Genomic DNA, 23,440 nt, shown 5'->3' on the forward strand with positions numbered 1-23,440 from the left:
GTGTTCCCTCTCTCGCTGGCTGTCTCTATCTCTGTCAAATAAATAAATAAAATCTTTAAAAAAAAAAAAGGAAAGAAAAATGAGTGTACAGTACAACGTGAACAAATGGTTCAAGTGGCACCTGCTTATGACCTCTCTTGACCCAAACTGGAACATGGCTTGGGGATGGACAGAAGGGAGACATCAGAAGAGTGCCTTCTTGTCCTTCCATGTGTCCCTGCACAGCTGAGAGAGAGGAACATGCTTGGGGTTTACCTCACCTAAAAAGCTAAGAGATTAATCGAAGAGTTGGTTCAGGGAGGTTCAGAATAGATTATTGCACACCAGAAGTTTCCCAAACATAATAGAAAGTCTTGCTCTCCGAAGGAAGCAACTCAGGAGGTTCCTCAACAGGCATTTTGTGAAAACCACTCCTTCCCCACACAGCCTTGGCCCAATCTCAATGAGGTGTTAATTGTCTGATTAAAGACTTACTTGTAAGACCTGAAATCATGAAACTTATAGAAGAAAACAGGAAAAAAAACAACCCTCCTTGACCTGGATCTTGGCAATGATTTTTTAGATATGACACCTAAAGCACAAGCAACAAAATAAAAAATGAACAGGCAGGACTGTCAAACCAAAAAGCTTGGGCACAGCAAAGGGAACAACAGTACAGTGAGAAGACAACCCTATGGAATGGGAAAAAATACTTGTGAACCGTATGTCTGATAAGTGTTTGGTGATCACTGTCCCCGCTCTGAGCCTACTTCTTCATATGAAAAATCCAAGTTTGAGCAAGGCGGTTTCCAAAGTCCTGCTCAGCTCTAGCATCCAGCGATGCGACAGCAAAGCCCTTCTCGTAGGAAAAGCAGGCCAGTGCGGTTGTGCTCATGGAAATAGAGAACCTTTTTTATGATATCTCCGAGGAGAATGGAATTTGAGAAAGCTGGCTTTCGCTCCAGACTTCTCCCAGAAGGGAAAGAAAGGTCGGCTGGGGATTGACGGCTGAAGCGTGCGCACTCTTGCTCTCTGTGGGCTGAATTTCCGATGTACCCGGGTGCAGATGGGTCGGAAATGAATGGAATTGGCAGAGTTGATTGCTATCTTTTTTATTACTGTTCAGTGTTTGATTTCTGCTATGACCCCGGCAGATGACAACAGATCACCGGGCTTGACCAGGAGTAGATTATTTCTTATCTGATCATTCTTTGTGTGTATTTCGGGTGACTGAAGGTTTTTAATATTGAAAAGTCAAACAGCATGGACCGTTTCATCCACTGTCAGCTTAGCCTGTTATTTATAGGCCCATTCCCTTAAGTTTCCAATTCTTGAAAAAAAAAAAAATCAGCCATCAGCAGCTCAGCCTGATAATGTCAGAAGATGGAACTTGGAGATAAATGTACATCCTCCATGGTGCTGGGGTAGCTTCTGGGCAGCACTGGGTTTGACACACAATCTCATTTTTGTGCCTTATGTGGTCCTCATGAGAAACATCCATCGCCAGGGGCAAGTGTGATTGGACCATGTCATGCCAAGGGTTTGGCCCTAGCAGGGAACTAAGTGCCTGGAGGGATTTGTTCCACAACTAGAAAGTTCTTAAAAATGTGCAGAGCATTATTTTGAGATTTCCATGACTTAGTTGGAAGTGTTAAAAATATTTCTGTTTTCTGGGGGATGATTGGGAGCTAAGGACCCAGCGTTTACATTCAGGAGGTAGGCTGGAGACGTCGCGGGGGAAGGTGGCAACAAAGGGGAAAAAGATATCAAGGGTGAAGGGTCTGGGATTTTACCCGACTTGCTTACTAGCCTGCGGCGGTTTTATGGATGCTGGTGGACTCCTGGTTCAGAGACAAAGGAGTTTGTTGCTTCACACAATAACGGTAGCCTGAGTATCATGGTTGTGCCAGTTTCCTGAACCCCATTCCCACCGGGTGATATGGAGAGGCCCAGGTGACACCCACAAATGCAGGGAATTTTGTTACAGGAGAAGCACCCTGAGTTTAGGGAGCCTGAATCTTTTATAGTGGGAGACAAGCCTGCTCGCCCTTAGCTCTGGAGGGAGACATTATCTATGGGCAAGCCAACTTACCGTTTGTTCTGCAGAGACATACTATTGCTGTATTCTTTTTCTCCTCCTCCTCCTCCTTCTTTTTTTTCTCCTATCTCTGTCTTCTGAGACTGTTCTCTGTATAAATATCCTGGAGAAAATAATCTGGGAAAAAAGCAGTCAGTGTCTCCCCTTGCAACATGTGCAGAAACCCAAGAGATGCATGGAGAATTTTCTTCCACCAGGAACAAAGGTCTGTTTTTGCCCTAAGGTTGCAATTTCTCCCTTCCTGCCCAGCTGCCTCAGGTGAGTTCACCCCTGGCTTTGGATCCTAGTATTTTTTCCTCTCTAGTTTCTAAGTAAATCCAGGCAGACGGATTCCTGCCTAAGCTTAAGGTCTGATTCAAACTCTTTCTGGGGCCAAGACTGAGAACTATTAAAAGTCCTGTTCGTTTTATGACCATTGTATCTTTTTTTTCTTTTTGTGTTCTTTGCAGTACAATTGGAAATGTTAGTTCCATATCATCTTTGAAGTCGATGGGACTGTGGGTTGTTACCTCAGTCAGTCCGTGTTGATTGAGGCAGATTTTACATTTTAGACCATTAAGTTTCTGAAGAATCAAGTATCTGGTTCAAAATCATTCCATAAAGATGTGCTGGAACCATGATTCCAAGTCAGGTCTACGCAAATGGGCAGTCCCTGTCCTTTTCCTCATAATCAGAGTTTAGGGGATATTTTCAGACTGGCTTCACCAAGAAAGGTTGAGAAAAGATGAGTGAGAATATCCTTCTGAAGCGTCAGCAATTTTTTTAAAAAAGATTTTTTATAGATTTATTTATTTGAGAGAGAAAAAGAGAGAGTGGCAGAGGGAGAAGCAGGCTTCCCACTGAGCAGGGAGCCCGATGTAGGGCTCGATCCCAGGACCCAGAGATCATGACCTGAGCTGAAGGCAGACGCTTCACCAACCGAGCCACCCAGGAGCCCCTGGCTTCAGCAATTTTTAAGAAAGCCATGTTGAGAGAGATTGCTGGTTGCCTACACAGTATCCGTTCTCACCTTTTGTGGGATAGGGCTTCTGTATATTTGAATGGGCAATTTGCCCCACTTTATTTTTTATTTTTTTATAATAATTTTTTATTATATTATGTTAGTCACCACACAGTACATCCCTGGTTTCTGATGTAAAGTTCCATGATTCATTACTTGCGTATAACACCCAGTGCACCATGCAATACGTGCCCTCCTTACTACCCATCACCAGCCTATCCCAATCCCTCACTCCCTCCCCTCTGAAGCCCTCAGTTTGTTTCCTAGAGTCCACAGTCTCTCATGGTTCATTTCCCCTTCTGATTACCCTCGCTTTCTTCTTCCCTTTCTTCTCCTACCGATCTTCCTACTTCTTATGTTCCACAAATGAGTGAAACCATATGATAATTGTCTTTCTCTGCCCCACTTAAAAAAAAAAAAAACTTCATTTGCTATCTTTCCTGGAGGTTGGGGCGGTCAATGAGGTGTGGGTAGAAGTAACTTCCAGCAGTTTTTTTTTAAGAACACTCACTTGCTGTTGGGAGACCCTTCCCTTTTCCCTGTCCCTCTGTCCTACCTGGGACATGGTTGGGATGACTAGAGCCACCGGGATGATGTGTGATCCTAAGGACACCTCATCCATGGAAGCGTGAGTTAAAGGTAGAGCAGAAGCAGAGCGGGAGCCTGGACCGCTGTGAACATCACGGAGCCACCCTACCAGCCCTGGAGTCCCTACCTCTGGATCTCCTCATTGTGAGAGAGAATAACTGCCTCCCCCTCCCCCTCTTGGGCCATTGTATTTTGGGATAGCAGAGGCACGTGCCTCCTTGAAGATATTAGGTGCTTATTGATCCCTAATTGTAATCTCTGAGTGCTCATTGTATCTCGTCGGGTTTTTTAAGTTACAAGTAACACAAACGTTGGCTAATACTAGTATAAAAGGACTAATCATGTTTTAGGAAGCTTATGGGGTTGCTCCCAAGAGTGAAGTGAGAGCTGAAGAACTGGGCTGGAGCACGTGGGCACCAAATGGCTCTGGAAGACCTTGGTAACAGGTTTTGCTCATGGATCTCGTCAGTGAACCCCAAGTCCTTGCCAGATCTTGTGTCCCTCAACCAAGCTTCAGCATCTGAGGGAAGCAAGTATTTGATCGGCTGAGCCAAGGTGACATGACTGTCCCGGGCGAAGGTCACATGACCACCCTGTACTGAGTTGGTGAGAGGAAGAGCAGAGTGGAGGGAACCTCCAGGGACCCATCCAGCTCCCATTATTGGGGGCTAGGCACCTGGGTTTCTTGTCCCGCAGGATTGTATCCAGTGGGGGACAGAGGCCAGTCCCTACAGGGCAGTCAGAGTGCTCCTGGGAAGTGCAGAGGATTTAGACTTTCCTGGGATGAGGTGAGTTGGTTAAGATAAAAGACAAAGATGGTGATGCCATGAAAACCTTGGGGATGAGCAGTTCCTGACAGGTGTGCCCTCCTGGGGGACACAGGCTTACAATAATAGCCCTGCCTCTGAGGAGGCCAAATGCTTCCTGTCAAAGCACAAAGGAGCTCTTTTAATCTCCAGTTTATGTAGCTGTAAGAGCTGTTCCATGGTAAAAACACTAACACATCCATTTCCTTGGCTGCCTGTTCTTTCCTTAATCGGGTTGCAGTTTCTAATTCACACTCATTAACCCACCTGCAGCAATTACAGGTCTTTGCAGATCTCCCTAAGTGGGGGCAAGTCATCCTGCCCACCCCCCACCCCGTGGTGGGAAATCAGAACTCTAAAAAGATCAAGTGCTGTTCCCCGAGCCGTGGGGTGTGATGATAGGGCCGTGAGGTAAAAGCAAATTACAGTTTGCAGTTAAGGTGGACGGAGGTCATCAGTTAAGTAATGGTTGCTGAGGAGAGCTGGCCTCAGTGTGAAGGTGTTCACGGATGTGAAACTCTAGCCTCAGAGATTCTAACCATGCATAGAATATTAGTGAAATATAGCCGAGAATGAAGAAACTCAGAAACTTGGACTCTTAAGACCCCCACCAGACTTTGGCTTCTTGTCGCAACCACATTTAATACATATCACTGTGGAAAGCTGTCAGGAGGAAAGCAAAAGCTGAAGTCTCTCCCATGCTTAAAATTCTCCAGTGGCTTCCCAGAGTCAGTCAAATAAAATCCAACCTCCTCATTCTGGCTATGAGATCTTTTATGCTCTGACCCTGCCTTCCCATGTGCTCTCCTTTTCCCCTCTGATTCTACCTGCTGCTTCAGTCACTTTGGTGTTCTTTCAAAAGTACTGGAAGCAGGTTCTTGCCCCTTCGCATTTGCTCCCTGGGAATGCTCTGTCCCAGGACTGTGCTTGGCTGACTCCTCCTTGCCATTCAGGTCTCAGCTCAGATGTCACCTGCCCTCTGGGACCCCAGAGCCCTCCTACCTGGCTTCCATTCTTGGCTCTATCATGTGCTGGCTGTGCCAGATTCAGCAAACACTGAACTGCTCGACATCTTCTGCCCAGCTGCAAATGGGGATGGTGATATCCTTATAAAGTTGTTGTGCCCTTGATAGAAGTTAATATAAAGGAAGCCCTTAAGACATTGCCTGGGGCACAGTCGGTGCTACATGAAGTGTTGGAGTCATTTTTAGAGGACCCTCCACCACTCTGAGTCACTCTGTCACCGAATCCGGTTTGTTTTCTTTGTAGCACTAATCACTGTTTGAAATTACTTTATTTGCCCATTTATAGTCTCTTTCTTCCAGGCTATCGCCAGGGCAAGTAACTGGAACAACACAGAACTCTTTCGGTAAGGGAGGATGGTCAATGGCATCCTCCCATCCACCCCACCCCCTGGTCCTGGTGTCTCACCCCATGCAGCGAAGCATCGGGACCTCATCAGTAGTTCTCCTGTGTATCCCAGTCACCCACGGGGCCTGTGAAAACTAAAGGTGCCAAATAGAACTACCGTATGATTCAGCAACCCCACTTCTGGGTGTTTACCCAAAAGAATTGAAAGCAGGGTCTTGAAGAGATGTTTGCACGCCCGTATTCGTAGCAGCATTATTCGCAGTAGCCAAAAGGTAGAAGTAGCCCAACCGTCCACTGACAGGTGAATGGGTGAGCAAACTGAGGCATCTACCCACGGTGGAATATAAGTCAGGCTCCGAGAAGGAAGAAGTGCTGTCACATGCTGCAACATGGACCAACCTGGAGCGCACGATGCTAAGTGACGGAAGCCAGACCCAGGCAGACAAACACTGCGTGGTTGTACGTATACGAGGTATCTAAAGTAGTGAATATACTTCACTCTGCTAAACCGTACACTTAAAAATGGTTACGGTGGCTCCTGTCTCATCCCACAACCTGCCTGAGCCTTGAGCACGCACTATAAACACTAAGAAATCCTTGCTCACCTAGTTCAGGCTTTGAAATGATTCCGTAGACGTGAGATAAACTTTCCAAGACATGATTTTCTGGAAGGGGTGCTGTCAACTCATCTCCCTCGAAGACCATAATTCTTGTGTCGCCTGGAGAAGGACAGCGATTGGGGTTGTTAATGGAGCCACTGAGCTTGCCTAATTCCTGGAGAACAGCAGAGTAGGAACAGCTGTGTTCCAAACTTCCCGTGTGTGAACGTATTTCCCTAGGTCACCTTGGCCTGTGGGGCTTTGTATGGTCTCAGTTCTTGTCAGCAAAACAGAAATCTCTCAACAATCCTTACTTTAACGCAGGAAGAATGTCACGTCAGATTTCCCAGTGTCTTCCAGTTGGTACAAGTGGTTCCTGGTGGCCCTCACACATGTCCCCATTGGTCCCTGGTTTTCAGGGTTAGAACTAGAATACATGGGATCTTTGTGGGAATTAGGAAACATCCCCACGTCTAGATTTACCTAGGCAAAGTGGGTTTTCCTGCAGGCCACAGAGTCCTGAGTCAGGACACCTGGCAAGGGAAACAGAATGCAGGCTGCGTGTCCCCTCCCCCACTCATGGGGCTGGTGCAGTTGATAGAAAGGATACTTTCATTCCCGGCCGCCCCGAGGGGTATCAGTATGCACTATACTTCACTGGATGTTTTAAAAAAATTAGTTAAGGTGGTAAATTTTATGGGATGTGATTTTTATCACAATAAAAATAAATAAATGATGCTTGACCTAGATTTTGGATGAATAGATTGGAGTGGGTGGGGTATTTACATTTTATTTACTTTTACTTTAATGTTTTTTTTATTATATTATGTTAGTCATAATATAATGGAGTGGGCGGGGTATTTACATTTTAAAAATCTCCCTGGAAGATTCTGTCTCCCACACCACACTTTAGTAACTACTGGGCCACGCAGTCATTAAAGATGCGGCTGTGGTGCGTGCACCGTCCCTGGTATAAAGCTCTAATCATATGGAGGAAAAAATGACCCGCAGATCCTCCTCGTGGGTTCTCTTTAATTTTGTCGAATTAGTCTGCCGCTGCTGTCTTCCCATCCCTTGCAGCCCTCGTGGAGAGTGATAATCCGCCGGCGGAGGGCATTTGGAGCCCGCCCACCGGCGTGCTGTCCCCGCAGTGTCCACAAGGTGGCAGGCCAGGCACTTGGATTGGGGCTGACAGGGGACCGCGCAGCAGGCAGCCCTTCGCGCCCGGGGAGTTCGCTCAGGGGTGTGAGGGACTCCCTGCCTTTGCAGGTTTGGGGGTGCCCGGAGGAGGTGGTGGTGGGGTTCCCGCTGATGCCCAGGCTAGAACTGAAGCCGGCGGGTCAGTTTCCCGGAGCCGGCGAGCGTTCGTGCTCAAGGGAAGGTGAGCAAGCCCCCTCCCCCGTTCCTACCCCCCCCCCCCCCCCCCCCCCCCCGCCCAGTGAGCGGAGCGGGCCACAGCCACTTTCCCCTGGGGCTCAAGTGTATCTCTCCCAGGAAGGCGGGCGTTTGGGTGTGTGCATGTGTCTTCAGGAGAAATTTTCGCAAGCTGTTCTGTTTTTTGTTTTGTTTTTTTTTTTCCATGAAGGAGTGCGATGTTTTGGTGATATTTCCTTTACAATAATTAAAAGGCCTGAGGCAGAGAAGGAGATGTTCTGTGTTGTTTGAAAACTCCTAAGTGATGGGGGGAGGGTGACTCCAGTTAACAGGCACCATCTGTTGGATATTTAATAGGCATCTTAAAATTATTGATTTGCTGAGCCTTGACCTAGCAGGGGTCACAGTCCACAGCAGTAAATAACTCAGTGAGTGGTTTGGTGACACATTGAGATGAAAAGTGGAGGACTTCTCCCCGTGATTTTAACGTGCTGTTGGTTCCAATCTTAAGCCAGGACTATGGCTTTCAGTGGGTACAAAGTGTTTGCAAGTGAAGAGAAAAATGACAGGAAGCAGTGCCCGTGCAGCCCCAAAAGTTCAGGCTTGGGGTTCCCCGGCTGTAGGCGTGGGCAGGGATTAGGGGTTCGGGACAAGTCCCTCACCCTGTCTGAGGCTCGTTTCCTCCTGTGTGTGGTGGGGATGAAAAACACTGGCATCATGGGCTGTGGTGAGGAGTCAATGAAATGCGGATTCACTCGTTCACTCAAGGCCAATGTGCCAGGCACAAACTAGGTACTGTGGCTTCCGAGACAAGACACAGTCCCTTACATGGGGCCTGGGTGGCTCAGACAGTTAAGCAGCTGCCTTTGGCTCAGGTCATGATCCTGGATTTCCAGGTTGGAGTCCCGAGTCCGGCTCCCAGCTCTATGGGGAGCCTGCTTCTCCCTCTCCCTCTGTCCCCTGGCTTGTGCTCTATCCCAAATAAATAAAAATCTTAAAAAAAAAAAAAAAAAGACACAGTGCCTTACAGTCCATTGGTGGGACGGATATGTCTAGGACTGTCCTCAGTGCAGCAGAAGCACACTAACAAGTTCCCATGGGGGCCCTGGCTAAAGGGTGTTCCGGAAGGGAGCTCAGAGGGACAGATGTAGCAAGCAGAGGTAGCAGATTTACCATGGGGGTGGGGCTGGGGGTCCAGCCCAACCACACTTGTAGTTTGGAATGTATAGTGTTTGCCACCACATTTTTTCTAAAAATGGAATTGTCTACCACCATTTAAAAGTGGAGTGATTTCACTTGGAATTCCATGTTTCCAGCTTCCCTGAGAAGATGAAGATTTGGCTACACTGAACCAGTTTTACGGCACGAAACAGTGATTTAAAATGAAGCAGTGGCTGCCTTCTCTCTCTCTTTTTTTAAGATTTTTTTTTATTTGAGAGAGAGAGTATGAGCAGGGGAAGGGTAAGGGCAGAGGGAGAGGGAGAAGCAGACTCCCTGCTGAGCAGAGAGCAGGCTGCAGGGCTGGATCCTGGGACCCTGGGATCATGACCTGAGCTGAAGGCAGATGCCTAACTAACTGAGCCACCCAGGTGCCCCACAAAGTAGCGGCCGCTTTCTTTAGACGGTGTGCACTACAGTCTCCACCACACCCTATTGCACACCCAACTCAACTCACTTTCTTGTTCACTTTCCATCCCTAATCCTATGGACATGGGAATGGAGTGTGCAAGCTTTAGAACAGTGGAACATTTTGGGTACTTAATACCTGCTATTTCCTTTCCTTCTTGAGGGCTGAGCTGGCCTCACAGGCTGTTCCCTCAACAGCGGCAGACCTCTAAGAAGGGCTCAACAAAAGAATGAAGGAAAGAGAACACTTGGAGCCACAGATGTAAAGTCAGGATTTAGCCCACTGGGGTTTCTGTTTTGTTTTGGGGGTCCTCTTACATTCGAAGTGAAGTCCTGGCCATAGGCAGGGGCCCCTGGAATGTCTGGGAGTCTGGCTAAAGTTACAGTTTATGCTCAGGCCTTTGACTATCAGCCATGCTTGGCTCATTTAAGAGAACCTAATGCAAATCCCTCTCCAAAGTACCATTTCCCCACAAATAATAGAGGCCTATTGTTGGTGGGACTGTCAGCCTGCAGTCCTGTAATAATAGCATTTTCATGAAGGAAAATCACATCCCCACTGTGAGCACAGCTGAGAACATGAAACCTACTATTGAGACATTCTGGTTAAAATGAAGCATTATCCTGTAAGATGTGCCTGTCCGTGGGGGTCTTTGGGAAGCCAGGTGAGAGGTCCTGCTGGAAATGAGTAGGTAAAAAACATCTGTCCATCTGAGGATGATTAATCACAATCATGGGGCTGTTAGGAAGCCCTGGCCTCCCCTTCCTGGCAGGAGGTGAGAGTGGTAATTCATGTCACAAAAGAAGGAGCAGAGGGAGACTGGTGTGCTGTGCGGGTGGCTAAGAGAAGAGGGGTGGAGGTGGAGGGGGGAGGAGGCTGCATTGTTAGATCCAGACTTGAAAACTCAGGGGAATGGCCACCTTCAGGGGCTCCTTCCTTTTAGGGGCTCGGGGCGGGGGGGGGGGGGCATTTGTAGGTGACAGTGGGTTGATGCAGGTTCCACCGTCTTTCAGGAACCAAGAGGTGCAGAGACAGCTGTGGGCAGGGGGGGACCATGGGGTCCTCTATCCTCAGATGCTTAACTACATTTTATCCTCATTGCATTAAAAAAAAACACTTTTACTTTGCAAAATGTCAAATACACTCAAGAATATAGAGAATAGGGACGCCTGGTGGCTCAGTTGGTTGAGCCTCCGACTCTTGATTTCAGCTCAGGTCGTCATCTCAGGGTCATGGGCTTGAGCCCGCACTCAGCCTGCTCAACCCGAAGTCTTCTTGTCCCTCTCCATCCCCCTCTGCTCCTCCTCCTCTCCCACATGCAGGTGCTCTCTCTCTCTCTTTCAAATAAATAAATAAATAAGAATCTTAAAAAACAATACAGAGAATAGTATAAGCTATTGGTTCCTGCATATTGGAGTCATTTAGGGATCTTTTGAAAATCCCAATGCTGAGGCACCCTCCCAGACCATTTAACCCTCTGTCTCTGGGGTTGGAACGCAGGTATCAGCATTTTTGATGCTCCCTGGCTAGGTCCCATGTACTGACAAGTCTGGGAACCTCTGGTGTCCTTGTCACCTGGCTTCCACAATTATCAACAGGTGGCCAGTCTCGCCGATCTTGTCCTCCTTGTGTCCTAGATCTCCAATTCCCCATCACCTTCAGATTATTTTAAAGCAAATACAAGGCTTACGTGATTTCATTTTACATGCTTCAGTATGCATTCAGAACTTAAAAAAATCCATAGCCGCAAAAACTTTATCACTCCAAAAATGTTAACAGTGATTCCTTAGTATCATCTAATGGTCTCTGTTCACTCAGTTTAGCTTTTGAGACACTTATTTCTCTCCTTTATCTTTGATAATTTGATTCCAAAGGGATAAATAATATTTGCCCCCCCCCCCTTTTTGGAGTAGTGTAGTTGGTGAAAGGGGCACACAGGTGGCTTGCCCCTGGTTTCTGGCCTCTTTTCCTTAGCATGACCTTAGCATGTCCCTTCCAGGACAGCCCTGCCCACGTCTGTGGGGAGGGGGCGCCCCCAGAAGCAGAAATGCTCATATATTCTTTCAGCTCTGTGTTAGGTGCTCGGGGACTGGGTCTGTCTTTGTCACCTTCTATCCTATTCTGTTTAGCACAGAGTGTGGCACACGGTAGAGAATCAAGATATATTTAGGTCAGCTACAAAAGTGTATGTCTTTGTTACCATTGCTGATCTGTTGGCTCCGGGTATCCAGTACCACTTTTGAATCTCATATGCATAAACTTTCCACGTTGTACCTTTTTACTTGAGGATCTGTGAACATTTTTAAAAATAATTTTCACAATAGCATCATGTGGGGTCCCAAGATGAGAGGAAACAGCATTGCAGAGTTAAATCTCAGTAGCGGAGAGCAAGGGCAGCCCCAGTAGCTGAAATGCAAACGTGCCATGTGAGTCTCATTGCAGCTGGGAGGTTCCGCATTCTCTTGCTATTGCATTCTTTCAAAGGCGAGCTAACATGCAGCAGAAATTGACTGGTTTGAAGCTGACCTTCTTTTATTTCCTTTGCTCAGCCTGTAAGTGAAACACTTAGAAACAAAACAATAGAATGTCCAAGAATGCAACTAACATAGCCAGGGAAGAAAGTGAGATCTCTTTGATACACATATTTTTTAATGGAATATTTTTCGACTTATCACACTAATGTATTTGTTACAGAAAATTTGAAGAAAATGGGATAAAAGTATGAAGAAAGGAAAATCACCCGTATCTCACCATCCAGAGGTAATTATCATTGTATACCAGAGAAAACTGACCATTTTGGTGTATTTCCTTCTAATCTTTTTTTTTTTCTTTTCTATGCCTGTATTTCCTATAGACTCTATTTTCTGATTTGACTGAAGTTATTGTTAACTTCTTTATTTAAATGCATTTAGGACTTTATGCTTTTAAAAGCAATTTTTAATTTGTTTCCTCTTTTGTTTCTCATTATAATTCTATAAAAGATGTAGGGAAGATGTTATTCTCTTTACAAGTGAGAAATCAAGGTCCAGAAGGTTAAGTGATTTTTCTCAAGGTCACACAAACGGCCCAGGACTATCATTTGTAATCCAGGGGCCTTTGTGCCTGATCGCAGACCTCCCTGTGCTTAGAGGCATGACTCATCAGTGCGATAGCCCTAGGATTATTCCTTTTTTTTTTTTTTTAAGATTTTATTTATTTATTTTAGAGAGAGAGAGTAAGCGGGCCGGTGGGGGGAGGGTGAGGAACAGAGGGAGGGTTAGCAGACTCCATGCTGAGCTCAGAGCTCAACTCAGGGCTTGATCCCAAGACCCTGAGATCAGGGCCTGAGCCGAAACCGAGAGTGGGTCGATTAATCAACTGACCCATCCGGGTGCCCCTAGCCCTAGGATTATTGATGGTCAGGGGACTGACTGTGACCGCTTTCCCGGTCTCCAGAAGAATTAAGTCAGAGGGTAAAGACCCACGCACCCCCGGTACAGTCTAATTGTGGACGCAGGAGGGAGGGTATAGGAGATGACGTGCCATCGCTTGTGGGGCAGTCCAACCCGCATTCCAGATAATATACTGCGTTAGGCACTTTTTGGCTGTACCATACATCATGACCTTTGACTTCCAAATGATCCACTGTGCCCCCTTCTAAGGGAGGCTGCCTGCCATCCCTTCTGCTGCCTCACCTGCCAAGCTTAGTGCCAGGCCTGGCCTGTGCCCCATCCCCCACCGTACCTGTAGCCTGGGCTGGGGCCTGGCACAAGCATGCCCGGGCCACACTACATTATGGTTATCATCTGGCCTAAAAAGGTGAGTGAGAGCAACCAGATGTTCTGTCTCGGGAACCTGAGCTCCCAAACGTGAAGAGGGTTTACCAGGGACCTGCTGAGGCAGAGAGCGGGACAGAGCCATGGCCAAAGCCACGTGTAAAATGAGATTATGAGGGAGCGGAAAATGCAAATACATTAGCAGACAGGAAAGAACTGTGTGGGGCACACAGTGAATCAAGTGCCAGAGAGGACCCCCCAACTTCCTGTTCTCGGGGTTTCTCAGGTCCAGCCCCTGTGTCTCTGACAATCACTTTCCTCACCCACCCCTTCCCTGGAGGTGACTTGCTTGGCTCTCTTTGTCCTTGCAACCGAACGAGGCAGCCTGTCCCCCCAGCCACAGATCCACAGCCTGACCGGAAGAGAGCTTTGGGGAGGCCCCCCCTGCCCTCCCCATTTTGCAGACGGGCACGCTGACGCTGCAGAGACAGAGAACTTGCCCCTGGCCAGCAGGTCTCCTGACTCCAGTCCGGGTTCCCTTCTGTCTCCAGGCCACAAGCTTCCTCTATTTCTCCTTGCATCTCAGACATACCATGAAGCTGGAGGGCTGGGCTCATATGTTTATATGCATGTCTTCCACTTCCTTTTGCTTTGTTGCTGAACACCGAGTATGTGCTCCATAAAAACATGTTGAATGGAACTGGGGGATACTTGAGGTTTGGGTCAGTGGTGGAGGTGGCCATGGGTGAAAGCTCCCCTGACTGAGGGATAGGTGGGCGTCTGGGATAAGTTTGAGCCAGGCCCCCTTGGCTCCTGTGAGGTCACTAGTCTTTCGGGCTGGAGGTGACTCTTTATGCTGTGGATTTGCCACAGCAAAACCGAAAAAAGGGGACGGTTTCTTCTGTCTCTGATGGTCGGAATCTGTCACCAGCAACTGTGTATCCAAGAGGAAGCCGGTGCAGAGACTGCATGCACATCTGATTGGACTGGACAAAATGGACGTGGTGCATTTACTGGTGGTTTGGATTCCCTGAATCATTTTTTCAACAATATAACCAGTATTGACTTGAGCGGAGTAGGAGGGATGGGAAGAATAGTTCAAAATGGTATTCTGAACTGAAGTTGTGTAAGTCATTCTTCAGCAAATATTAGTTGAGTGCCCATTCTCTACTAGGCGTCACTCCAGATGCTGAGAATATGGCAGGAGTCCAGACCTACAAAAATCCTTGCTTTCCTGGAGCTTACGTTCTGTTGGAGTTACGACGTTGGTTAGAGAAAGCGGGGCACGTCTTAGTTTGTCAGGGCTGCAAAAACAAGGTACCACAGACTGCGTGCTTACACAACATAAATTTATGGTCTCACAGTCACGGAGGTTAAAAATCTGCAAGCAAGGTGTCAGCAGGATTGGTTCCTTCCGAGGCCTCTCTCCTTGGCTTATAGATGGCCGTGGTCTCTCCTGTGTCTTCATGTTCTCTTTTCTCTGTCTGTGTCTCTGTTCAAATTTCCTCTTCTTAAAGGGACACTAGTTATATTGGGTTAGGGCCCGCTTTGGTGACTCCATTTTTAATTTAATTAGCTCTCTAAAGACACCATCTGCAAATGAAGTCACATTCTGAGTGAGTCACATTTCATCATATAAGTTGAGGGAGGGACACAATTCAGCTCATAACATCGCATAAATAAAAAAGTGATTGATGCAGGATGACTCATTATATTTAAAGCATGAAGATTTGGTGTTGCTTTTCCAAATTGGAGAAGGGTTGCTTGTCCACCCATGATGCCGGTAGCCAGTAAGACTTGGAGGGAAGACTGACTTCAGGAAGCACAGTGATCTCGGTGGTGCACTGAGTTTTCCTCCGTGAAACTACTGAGGCCACACGGGAGTTGAACCACTGACCTGGACTGAATTACTAAGGGAGTCTAAACAACTAAGAAAGAAGCCCCCGGCCTTTTGTATATATACATTTTTAGCATAGCTTGCTAGAAATAAGTGAATTTATTTTCATAAATGATGACTCAGGGAAAGGCTGCAATCATTCCACGCGAGAGCATTAAAGCTGTTTGTTTTCCCCCTTAATCACCTCCTATTTTCCTGATGGGATTGGAGTCTGTGTGATTCCTGCTGTTTTATACACTTTGTTGCCGTGTGGCCGTTGGTTTCTCTTTTCATTTATGCTTTTGTGGTTTTACTGAACAAACGACCTTATGTGTCATAATGAGTTCCTGGATCTCGACATGCTGAGCATAAATCTGCCAAATTTGGAACTGCTATGGAAGATTCAGTTTGGCTTTTGACATCAGAAAAAGGTGCTGCAATAGTTGGTCAAGCACATGGGAGGAGGGCTCGGTCCTCTGGGGGCTTTGATGCAACAGATGCCTAGCCCGAGCAGTGGTGTGTGGGCTCGGTCCGTCTGTCAAATCGGAGAAACCATCCCATCTGCCAGTCTGAGAGCGGGGACTTCTCTCCTGGGCACTCGGGGACTAATTTGTTAGTGAAGAGCTTTGCAGGCCACTGAGTCCCAGTAGGAGTTGGTGGAGTAGTAAGAAGGGTACAGAATCTATGTCAGGTTTGGGTTTTTTTTAGGGGGGGTTGTTTTGTTATTTTTGCCAAAGCAGCCCATTGAAAAATGAAGGATTCAGATAAATAGGCGAAGCTGTTGGGCTGATTAGAGGCAAGGATAGGAAGAGAAGTTGTTTCTTTGTTTTTTTTAAGTAGACTCCATGCCCAACCTGGGGCTTGAACTCACAACCCTGAGATTAAGAGTTGCGTGCTCTACCAACTGAGCCAGCCAGGTGCCCAGGAAGAGAAGTTGTTGTGATTTCTTTGCTCTTCTTTTTTATTGTCTTAAAAAAAAAAAACAACAACTGTAGGAACTTCTATTTTCATTGATCGATTCCCTCGTTCTGTATTTATTAATTTACTGAACATTTGTTGTATAACAGGGGTTGGGGTATAACATGATTCCTTCCTTCCAAAAGCCTCTGTTAGGGAGGTGATGTCGCCAAGATGGTGGCATAGGAGACCCCGTCCTCCATCCCTCCACAAAGATCAACAGACCACTATCCATGAGCAAAACCAGCCCGGGAGTGCTCTGCAGTCCACTTAAGAAACTTCAGCAACGCAACACCTGAGAATAACCACGCGGAAAGGGAAGGAAGAACAGCTTCATTTTGTCCACATCATCTCTGCCCCCAGGAGGAATCCACTCGGTGCCAAGAGAGAATCCCGACCTAGGGAGAGCTCCCCTCGCTGGAAAAGAGAGAGCAGGGTGTGTGGCCAGCTTCCCTAGGCTTCTAGGGCACTGCCCCGGGATTCACTTCGGTTTCACTCCACACAGACATCAGCAGACCTGAGAGTATAGAGAGAGCTGGGAACAAGGAAAAGGAGCCGAGGCTGCCAGTATCAGCCACAGAGCAGGAGAGATGGCGGTTCCCGGTGACCTGCTCTGAATAGGACCCCAGCAGCTTTTGCCACTGAAGAAACCAACAGACTGCCTGCAGATTTACTGGTTTTCACCCCACAGGTATTCGTCTTAGCTAAAGCCAGCTGCTGAGTCCCTCCCTGCTCTCTACATCTCCCTCCAAGCTCCCATCCTCTGGAGGCTGGCATCTGTCCCAGCAGCCAGCCCCAGCCCCCGTGTTGCTCAAGTGCAAGATGACAGCCTAGACCCCCATGGCTGACCTCACTGCTGTGTGCGTACCTGGGGCCGGACCTTCCAGCCGTGCACCTGCATGCTGCAGGCTGGACTCCTGTCACATGCCTTTATTGTTGTGTGCGAACCTGTGACAAGACCATGCCGCTGTGAAAGGGCATGCTGACAGCCGAGGCCCCTGCAGCTGCTGAGCGTCTCTGGTTACTGGCCTGCACTATGGGGCTCAGCTGTGGCTAGCCCCCCGGCTCTGTACCTGCATGCCTCCTGTCCAGCTCCTGGTACTGGTCTACATTGCCGTGTACCTGCGGTGGGACCCGACAGCCATAGGAGTGCATACCGACAGTCAGCGCCCCCGCAGCTGCTTGTCAGCCTGAAACTGGCCCTGACTCCTGTCACAGGCCTGCGCTACTGGGTTCACTTGCAGCTAAGCCGCTTTAGCTGTACACCTGTGCACTGCTGGCCTGATCCTCGTCACCTGCCTGCATTGCTGTGTGCACGCCCATGGTGAGAGTTTCCAGCCACAGGAGTACGTGCTGACAGCCAGGGTCCTTGCAGCTGCTAGTGCGCCTACAGCTGACCCCCGTCCTTGCTGCTGGCCGCGGCCCTTACCATGATGTGTGTGTGTCTCTGACCCCTGCCATTATGCAGGCACCTGTAGCTGGCCCCCACAGCTGAGTGTGTGTGCACCACCACGCACAGCTGCTACCACTGCCAGCTGTGGTCCCTAGTCGCTGGACCTGGAGGCACTGATGAGGCCCCCAGGAGCCTTTGTAGCCACTGTGGACCCCTACGCATGGGCCAAACGCCACACATTTGTCAATGTTATGGATCCCAGGGGCCTGAACTGACAGCACATCTTGCCCATCTAGACCCAGAGATGCCACGTGCTCCCTCCCCCCACAATCAGTAAAGTTTTAGGATATAAAATCAACATGCAAAAATCAGTAGCATTTCTATACACTAACCATGAACTATCTGAAAAAGAATTTAAAAGTCCCGTTTATAATAAATCAAAAGCAATAAAATCCTTAGGAATAAATTGGCCAAGGAAGTGAACGATCTGTACCCTGAAAACTATAAGATGCTGATGAAAGAAATTGAAGACAAAGACAAAGGGAAGGTTATTCCATGTTTATGGTTTGAAAGACTTAATGTTAAAATGCCCATACTACCCGAAACCATCTATAGATTCAATGAAATCTCTATGAAATTTCCAATGGCATTTTTCTTTTTCTTTTTTTGTAAAAGATTTTATTTAATTATTTGAGAGAGAGAGAGAGAGCACAAAAGGAGAGGGAGAGGGAGAAGCAGACTCCTTGCTGAGCAGGGAGCCAGACGTGGGGCCCGATCCCAGGACCCTGGGATCATGACCTGAGCCGAAGGAAGACTCTTAACCGACTGAGCCACCCAGACACCCTAGCATTTTTCAAATAAATAGAAAAACAATCCTAAAATTTGTATCGAACACAAAAGACTGAGTAGCAAAAGCAATCTTGAGAAAGAACAAGGTGGGAGGTATCACACTTCATGATTTCAATCTATATTACAAAGCTATAGGAATCAAAACAGTAAGGTATGTAAAAACAGACAAAGAGTCTGAAGGAAAGAATCGAGAGTCTAAAACTAAAGCCACACATATCTGGTTCTAATCCGTGACAAGAAGGAGCCAAGAATACTCAATGGGGAAATGGTAGTCTTTTCAATAAATGATGTTGGTAAAACAGAATATTAACTTTCAAAAGAATGAAATTGGGCAGTTCTCTTACGTCACTCATAAAAATTAACTCAAAATGGATTAAGGACTTCAGTGTTGACCTGAACCTGTACAACTCCTAGAAGAAAACATAGGAAAAAGGCTTTGTAACATAGTTCTTGGCAATGATTTTTTTGTGTATGTATACCACCAAGAGCACAAGCAACCAAAGCAATAATCAGTAAAGAGACTAGAGCAAATGAAATAACACAGCGTAGCATGAGGAGCAATCAGCAAAATGAAAAGGCAACCATTGGGTGGGAGAAGATATTTGCACACCATATATCTGATAAGGGGTTAGTATTATAAATATATAAAGGACTCATACAACTCCATAGCAAACAAACAAAAGGTGCTCAACCTCATTCATCATCAGGGAAATGCAAATCAAAACCACAACGAGATATCTCCTCATACCTGTTAGAATGGCTGTTCCAACAAGAGAGAAATTCCTTTGAGGATGTTGACAAAAGACAACCCTTGCACACTATTGTTGGGAATGTAAATTGGTGCAGCCATTATGGAAAACAGTATGGAGGTTCCTCAAAAAATTGCGGGATGGTCTAGCTATGGTATGGTCTAGCAATCCCAATTCTGGCAGTATATCCAAAGGAAATGAAACCACCATCTTGAAGATATATCTGCTCTCCCATGTTCATGTTCACTGCATCATTATTCACAGTAGCCAAGACATGGAAACAATGGTCCATTGACAGAAGAATGGATAAAGAAAATGAGATATATATGTATATATTCATATATACATACATACATATATATATACATATATATATATATCTCAAATGTGATACACACAATGGAATATTATTCAGCCACAAAAAAAGAAGGAAATCCGTATCATTTGTGATAATGGGAATGAAGCTTGGGGGTATTATACAAAGTGAAATGAGTCAGAGAGGGAAAAACAGGTACTTTATGATCCCACTTATATGTGAAATCTAAAAATGTTGATCTTATAGAAACAGAGATTAGATTGATGATTATCAGGGACTGGAGCGTGGGAGTCACTAGGAGATGTTGGTCAAAAGGTACAAACTAACTGTATGGTGACTAACATAATATAATAAAAAATCATTATTAAAAAAAAAAAGGTACAAACTAAGATGGACATATTTCGGGGATCTAACGTACAGCGGGTGACTACGGTTAACACGTCCTATATTGTGTACCAGAAAGTTGCTATGAGAGTAAAACTTAGATTTTATCAAACTACCACCACCACCACAATAAAATAGTAATTATGTTTGAAGGAGGTATTAACTAACCTTATTGGGGTAAATATTCCTAATACAGAAGGATATCAAATAATCACACTGTACATCTTAACACAATGTTACATGTCAGATATCTCAATACGGCTAGAATTTTTTTTTTTTAATTATACAAGAACAAAAAACGTCTGTGTTAGTCTAGGATAAAGACATAGACCCTAAAGCAGGATTAGGTTTGCAAAGATTTTATTAGGGCAAATACCTCACCTTCTCAGGTACCACGCTGAGCAATTTTTTTACTCCTCTCTGTTTCTCACTCAAAAATCCCCGCAGTGAGTCACGAAGTCCTATCATTCTGTGTCAGCTCATCTCTTGTAACCATTCCCTGAAATTCCCCAAGTTCAAGTCTCTTCTCTCTTGCCTGCGTGGTTCAGTAGCTTCCTAACTGGTTTCCGCCCCTCTGATGTCTTGCCTCTGCAGTTTGGCCTTCTCAGCCAGGCTTATCTTCCTCAAATACCGGTGGGATCCCTCCTCTACCCTCTTCGAATCTTCCCAGGGGCTCCTCATTGCTTGGTGTTTGGATTCCTCTGCCTGTGGATTCCCTTGTTCCCCCGCTGGCCCTGCCCCTTCTTCCATCACACCTGCCCAGACTCTGCCCTTGTCAGCTGGGTAGCGCGCCTTGTGCCTCTGTGCCTTGGCTCATGAGGCTTCTTCAGTCTGTAAGTCTCTCCCCTGCCTTCTCTCTTATATATTACATTTTTATTCTTTAAGCCTCAGTCCAGGCTCCACCATCTTGGTGAAATCTTCGCTATGGAATCAGAATTACCTGTTCTTCTTAGCTTTTCTTTAAGTTCTGCTGTGCCGTGGTGCTTATGTTTTTTGTCTCTCCAGACTGCAAGCTGTTGAGCAAAGCGGCTACCATATCTTATTTGTCTCTGTATATAGAATAGTGATGAGCGTGTATTAGCATGTGATTCTGCTCATGTATTAGGTGTTCACTGAGGGTTTACTGGGTGAACAATTATCACCAGACTAGTGGATTTCTTTCTTTCTTTTTCTTTCTTTCTTTCTTTCTTTCTTTCTTTCTTTCTTTCTTTCTTTCTTTCTTTCTTTCTTTCTTTCTCTCTCTCTCTCTCTCTCTCTCTCTCTCTCTTTCTTTCTTTCTTTCTTTCTTTCTTTCTTTCTTTCCCTCCTCTCTTTCCTCCCTCCCTTTCTTCCCTCCCTTCTTTCTTTTCCTTCCTTCCTCCCTCCCTCCCTCCTTGTTTTCTTTCATTCGTTCATTCATTCTTTCTTTCCCCTTCCTCCCTTCCTTTTAATGTAGGGTCCACAACCAGCATGGAGCCCAACATGGGGCTTGAACTCATGACCCGTAGATTAAGACCTGAGCTGAGATCAAGAGTTAGCCACTTTACTGACTGAACCAGCACCCCAGCCTATTGGCTTTCTTTCCTGGGTGGTCCCACCACCAGCTTTAAGTCCCACCTGTCCAAAACAGATCATGATTCTGCCCTCCCCAAAGCTGGCTCTGCTTCCCAACTTCCTTAGTCCTGTCAGTTACTATTGAGTACCTGGGACCCCAACCCTCAGCCATCTTTGATTTGCTCTCTTTTCTCCTGTGATACCTGTAATCTCTAGGCCTTGCAGATTTTACCCCAAATATGATCAACATCTGCCTTTTCATGTCTGATAAATCTGTTCCTTATCACTTCATGCTCAGTTTATCTTGGTAGAATTTTACGTGGTCTCTTCAGGATTCCATCTTCATAGAAGTGTTTTGGGGTGGGTGTGTGCTGAGCCAGCCATAGAACAAAGAACACAGAGCCCTTGAGGACCACGAAACATGTCTACATTTCAGTGAGCATAGTTAGGGCTTCACTGTCAAAAAGTAGTTTTCATAAATTTTTTTGTCTTATCACAAGAGCAACACGTGTTCAGTGCAGAAAAATTTTAAAATATCAGCAGGAGAAAAGGAAGAAAATAAAAATGAGACACAATCCCAGCACACATACATTTTGGTGTAGCTCTCATATATATATATAGATAGATAGATGATAGATAGATAGATAGATATTTTGGTAGGCATGTATGTGTCGTATGTGTGTGCGAATGTTCCACAGCCTTGGGTTGCATTTAGCTCTAAGTGGCAGAAGACCCAGCCACAGTGTCTTAAATGAATGGATGTTTATTTGTCTCACCTAGCATGAGTTCCGCAGAGAGAGCATAATTGCCAGGTTCAGTGGCTCATGATGTTAGTTCTGGATTCTCTGCAGTTCCCTTGGCTGCTTTTTAAGACCTAATGGTGGTTAAATGGCTGTGGTTCTGGCCATTTCCACTGCATTTACCGTGGGGAAGGTAGAAGGCGAAAGGCCGCACCTGGAGACGTTTGGCTGTGTTTCACCGGCCCGCGCTGTGTCACAGTCCGCTCCTAGCGCAAGCGAGACTGCGAAGGTGAGCGTTTAGCTTTGACGCCTTTACAGAACAGCAGGCAAACGGGAGAAGCCCGCAGTTCGTGTTGGGCGCATTGAACTTCAGTGTCTAGGCAGAGACAAGGATGCGTTCAGTCTCGTTGTCTGTAGTTAGGATGATTTTCTTAGGATAATTTCTAAATATATGGCTCAAAAGTTATAATCTGAAAAACAGGTTTAAAGAATTACTTCTCAACTGTGCTGATAGCAACGGTGATACATGGCTTTTATTCTGTATTAAACAAACCTGACTTCGGGATATAATCAAAGGTAGCCTTATTTTGTCTCTCATTGCCTTTTTAAATTTTATTGGGTAGGGGTGGGGGGATAAATTTCCCTTGCCTCTGATGACATTTGGGCAAGTCCCTGATTTTTCTACTCACTCGTAGGCAGCAGACGATCCAACGGTTATGTCAGTTGCAAACATGTTTGAGAAATTAGGAATATCTAGACCCCCAAATTAATCAAATCTCTGAATTTAATGAATATGGGATTGTGTCCTTCCCACAGCTGGACACTCACTGTGGCCGACCCCTCGCCAGAGCAGAGGCATGGCCTTCTTCTTTTGTCTGCTCTTCTGTCTGTACCCTGTAACTGCCCTTACTGACCCTGGGTGCTCCAGGAAGGACAAGAGGAGGAGAGGGAGCCAGGAGAGCTCTTCCTTGAACTGCTCTGTGTGTCCCACTCCCAGGCCTGGCAGATATTCTTAGCTGACTCTTTCTCATGGATGCTCTGGTGAGCTGCTTGGGAATGCCTCCTCCTGGGAGCCCCCCTGCTGCTCCCTTGATGCAGACCATGTCATTTCTCCCCTTCTGTGCTGGTCTCATTCTGGTTTTGTGATGTTTCTCCACATTTCTTCCTGCCCTTGGAGGCCTCACCCCCTCCCAGGCATCCTTTGGGGCAGGCTTTAAGATGGACCCAGCCTGGCTTTCCCACGTTGTCCACATCCCGTTCGTGTAAACCCTGGGGGTGCAGGCCAGTCCCATCTGTATGCTTTCTCTGGCTGCCACGTGCTCCCCAGTGTTCTCTACAGTACCCAGCGCCCCCCAAGTACTGGGATGGTCTTCATTGTCCTCGACTGGCCCCGTGGAAGCCCCCTCCCCAGGCTTGAGTTGACAGAAAGCACGTTCTCTTCCCTTC

General features: G+C 46.5%; 1 long non-coding RNA gene across 2 annotated transcripts in view; it reads left to right on the forward strand.

Moving 5' to 3' along the window:
• The window catches only part of LOC123782553 (uncharacterized), a 138,026-nt gene that overhangs the window by 38,459 nt on the left and 76,127 nt on the right, over positions 1 to 23,440 (forward strand). The window contains exons 1-2 of one of the 2 annotated variants that reach the window (XR_006777013.2): positions 7,669 to 7,822; positions 12,137 to 12,202. This is a non-coding gene — a long non-coding RNA (uncharacterized LOC123782553). Of the gene's footprint in view, positions 1 to 7,668; positions 7,823 to 12,136; positions 12,203 to 23,440 lie in introns of those variants that run through there. The other variant, XR_015725292.1, reaches the window with a different exon arrangement.

This window comes from Ursus americanus, chromosome 1 (genome assembly GCF_024610735.1).
Source record: "Ursus americanus isolate L20-20 chromosome 1, mUrsAme1.1.p, whole genome shotgun sequence".
NCBI lineage: Eukaryota > Metazoa > Chordata > Mammalia > Carnivora > Ursidae > Ursus > Ursus americanus.